Here is a 5,008-nt window from a genome sequence, read left to right as displayed (position 1 = left end):
CTTTATTTGCCTGACAACACAGAGCGAAACGCGCATGCGTAGTGACAAGCAGCAGTCGGCATCACGTGACCGCCAGCTGACTGAATTGCCTCACTGACAGCAGACTGTAAAATATCAGAAAATATTATTGACGAATTACTTCGAGCATGCGACTATTGTCCTGATCATTTTTCCAAGACATATCCATAAGCAAATCTGCAGCACTTCCACATCTTTATATATTAATCCGAGTTCATTATAGTTTATTTTACATGAAAACAATACAGCTTATATATAAAGTAATAATAATAATAATTATTATTATTATTATTATTATTATTATTATTTATTTTTTAAAAAATCTTCACTTGACAGTTTCCTCAAAATGTTTCCTTCCTTGTACATTTTTATATGCAGCTCACCTGAGAAGTTGTTTTTGGATATTGCTTTACAGGAGCAATACATGTAACCTCCTCCATGCATTTTTAATTGCTTTTTTTGGGGCAGAAACCGTTCCTTTAAAATAATAATAATTATTTATTAATTTATTAATAATAAAAAACTATCTACAAACTTATTTTTAGGTGTTCCAACAGGTCTAATTTGCATAAACCCTTCTAATAAATCTTGTGAAAATATTAAGACAAAATATAAAGACAAAAAAAAAAAAAACAAAGAAGCTGGTCATAACGACATGTCATTTACTGACTGTTCTCATTCTAATTGGAGTTTACCCTGGATACTGTCTGATCTGCCTAACCAGGTAGGTGACCTCAACCTCAGTGACACAGAGAGAGAGAGAGAGAGAGAGAGAGAGAGAGAGAGAGAGAGAGAAGCCTCTGGCCAATGTAGTTCCTGCCTCAGATATGACTCATAAGTGTTATGTGCCATATGCTTCTTCATTTCCTCATACACTGCAAAATGGAAATAAATGGCACCTTTTGTCCATTATGCACAAACCTACCAGAAGAGCACTAATCTTGCTACTCTTCTGAAATCAGGTAATGATGTTGGAGATTACTTCACAAAGGCCACTCCAACTCACACCACAGATAATGATCATGCCAGAAATCATAGCAGAGCCAGAGTTTCCTGTTCATGTGGCAATGCTTCAGTTCAAACTGCAAACTGGAAAGCGGGGCATAGAATGTATTTATTAAAAATATCTGATTGTGACATTTTGATTATTGATCATTATCATTTATGTAGTTTCTTTATTTCTCAAATAAAATATTCACAAAATAATTGTATCAAAAAACACTACATTTATATTGATATGCTACTATATGGAATCTAAGATCAGTCATTTGGATAGATAAAAGTAGTCAAATTGTATTAATAAACATTTTGGAACATTTATATTCTTGCCCTTTTTTCATAGTAATGTGACGTAATATAAAGGGTAGAAGAAAAGAAAAGATGCAAATACAAAGCTTCCTTGTGATATATATATATATAAACATACATTCATACTTGCACAGTAGCATTACTTGTATATTATATTAAGTGTACTGAAATACTCCAGAGCTCGAGATGCTTTAAAACTGTTCTTATAGGAGAAGAACACACAGATCAGATTGATGCAAAGGCCAGTGTGGAGTTTCCATACCCTAAGGATTTGCGCTGGGATTGGCTGGTGGATTATAATGTGGAGTGACATGAAGGGTTTGTTCTGACGGTATGGGCTGATTGGATTGTAGCTTTGTCCCTCACCTTTAGAGGTGGGAGTGAAAGATAGGGTGTGAAGGATCATAGTAGTTTAGAAGTAGAGTTGACGATAGATAAGGACAAGGCAACATGGGCAGTGGGAGCAGTAGCACCAGTGTTGTACAGGGCGGGTGAGTAAGACCATAAAATGTTACCTGAGCATAGAAGGTTTATATAAAGGGTAGACACTATTACAGTGTTAACATGTGATTTTGGGTGATAGCAAGGGTCTGTTACACAAAAACATTGTAATATTACTCCATGTAGTTATCTCATCAATAAAAATGCACCTAGAGGTACAAATATGAGTGCATGAGTGTATCATACTGATATTACCCAAAGCAGGCGGTGTATGACATTTCTTTATCTGATTATAACTATGCCAGTGGCACGAAATCTGAGTCCACTTCATTTGGAATACAAAACATCATTTGTAAAAAATATTTAAATGTTGTATAATACAAGTCACCTTTTGTAACTGCTGATTCACTCTTAATCAGGGAGACCAGGAAAGAGAAAATATTTTAATGGAATCTATTACCTTTCATTGTTTAAATATTAGTAGTATTTTTCTGTATAACCAGGAGGGGGCGATGTAGTATGTGAAAAGATGTAAATCCAAGCTAATGATGCATGTGTTAAAGACACAGCCAGTTTGTTTCAAATATGGACAATGTTTCTTTTACTATCATAGAAAATAGTGCATATGTTTTAACTGCGTTCAGTTCTTGTGAAGAAAAAAAATTAAAAACCCAAAATATTATATGTATTGTCGTTTATACATATCATACATTTCAGTCACCACTTGTGCTCTGAAAGACACCTCTTTCAGCAGAAGAGGCATTGTGAACAAGTGGAAAAAAACCAAGCCCCCCCCCCCCCCCCCCCCCCACACACACACACACACACTAAATAAAGCTAGTGGACATCCACAATGTAGGGGTCAAACATTTAGACCTGAATTGTTCTCTCGGTGTATACCACACACGCATGCTCCCATTTGTGAAGAACACTGTGAATCATGCTGACCATCTCTTTTTCATCCACACATTTCTACAGAACAGCGCATAGTTTACACACAGTGTAGTTGCTGTGTGATTTTGTGTTCGGCTTTACAACTATCTGGGGACATATGCTATTAATTCGGGTGACCAGACGTCCTCTTTTACCCGGACATGTCCTCTTTTTTAGACTTAAAAAAAGGTCCGGCCGGAATTTCACAAACGTCCGGGATTTTGTTTTTCTAGAACTTACATAGAACTTCGCGAAGCTCTTCGTTAAAAAACTAGTCCCGCCCTCCCCTACTCCGATTGGTTTCGCTTGAGAAGGGGGCGTGGTGAAGTAGCTTAAAATCTTCTGATTGGACGGTCTGACTGTAAAGCTGCCGTTATTGGTCGATAACCTTCTCTGTAAACATTTAATTGGTCAGTCTGCACGTCAGTAGTCCTTGTTTACCTCAGGCAAAGCTCCTGTACCTACCCTCATCTCGAGCAGCTATGCCGAAACGTAAATGTAAGTTCTCGGATGAATTAAAAAAGAAATTCCTATGTTTTTCCATGTGTAGCAAATAAAGGTGTAAAGGACCTAAAAGCACACATAGGTTCAACCAAGCACACAACGGCAGCGAGGGGCGAGAGCTCATTTCTCTCATGTACAACTGTAACTGTCAACTTCTGTGGCCTTCTGCCATTAGGGTTAATTTATTATAAAAAGCTTCCTTGGCATACAGTAACATGCAGAGTAGATTTTTTTTTGACTGACTGTCAGAAAATATATGTAGTAATTTATGTTCTTGAGCAGGCCCAGGACCTTATTTGTCAGAGGATTTATGATGTGCCAAATAACTTTGCAGGGTGATAATACGTCTTCAGCTGACAGAACTAAAATGGCTGCTTGTTTACCACAGTGCTGGCATTTAACACTAGAGGGAGCTGTTGGAGCAAAAATGATTGGAGTACGTGCAAACAAGGAAAGGGAGGAAAAGAACATCTTAAACGCGGAGTAGCCGTTTTGTATGAACCGAGTATGAGACTTGTATCAATTCTGGACATTTCTACAGCGCATAACTTTACACATTTCGACTATATTATCGGCATATAGTTTAGGAACCTTCCTGCTATAAAGTCCACAACTCTGGGCTAAATTTAGTTAGCTAAAATCATGAATTCTGGTTTGTGGAACAGATCCTTCAACGGCACATATTAGGTCATTTTCAACTAATGCCATAGACCATACATAGAAGGCTATGACCTGTCTGTATAAACTTTACCATCACATACTGAAGAGTCTAACTGCAATTTATCTGTTTAGTCTGCTTACGGAAAGAGCAAACACGGAGCAAACTGAAGGTGCGCATACCACGAATGCCTGGCTAAGTCCCCTCCACCTCGAGTATTTTAACGTGAGCCGAAGTGGAAGAGATGACTGGGCGGAATGATAATGGACCCACAATGGAGAGCTTTACGCATGTGCGCGTGTACGTGCCTCCTGCTGCGTCTCACGCAGTGAGGAGGGTTTACATAGAGACGCATTTAATCCTATTCAGTTCGATATGATGACTAGTGTAGCACTTTTCACAACGTTTTTTAATAACATAGCTTAAGAACAATCTACCAAAAACCAGTGCAACTTGTCCACAAACTTGACAAACAAGACCATAGTATAATTTAATGATATTATATCGTAGAATGAAATGAACACCATTCATCTCTTATATATAGATAATATTTGTTTAGTATAAGATATTTATTAATTCTTCTAGACTTTTCTAAGAATGCTTAATGTTTTTGTACCCCATCCCTGCCAACACATCCACGTGGGGTGTATAAGGGCATCCCAAATATGTACCAGCACGTTGTACATGGGCTGAATGTTGGTCCCACGTAAGACTCCGTCCTAAAAACATACATTGTACTTTATTTCATACAACATACACGATTATATCATATGAATATATTAGCCCAGACGCACAGTAGGCATATTAACACAATGTAGCTGTGTCTTTTGTTATTTTTACCTTATTTTATTTTATGGGCCCACATCATCACCTAATCCCCAGTCCTGCTGCAGCGCATCACTCTGTTCACGCTTTCTGATTGGTTAAGGACCGCGTTACCCCATTTTGTACTCCCACAAGTATTATTCCACTGGTTGAAGCAGAGCAGACTGTGATGTTTTAATTGTCGTTTAGTATATTTAGCTCAAAACACTTAGTTAAAGAGCCATGTTTTATAACTAATAGTATATGTTTAATCAAGTGCGTTAATTGTAAAAATGTAAAAAATGAACATCTGGCTCTACATTTCCGCTGCGCACGAATACC

Source organism: Hoplias malabaricus, chromosome 11, assembly GCF_029633855.1.
Source record: "Hoplias malabaricus isolate fHopMal1 chromosome 11, fHopMal1.hap1, whole genome shotgun sequence".
NCBI classification, from domain to species: domain Eukaryota; kingdom Metazoa; phylum Chordata; class Actinopteri; order Characiformes; family Erythrinidae; genus Hoplias; species Hoplias malabaricus.
This window is presented reverse-complemented; position numbering follows the sequence as displayed.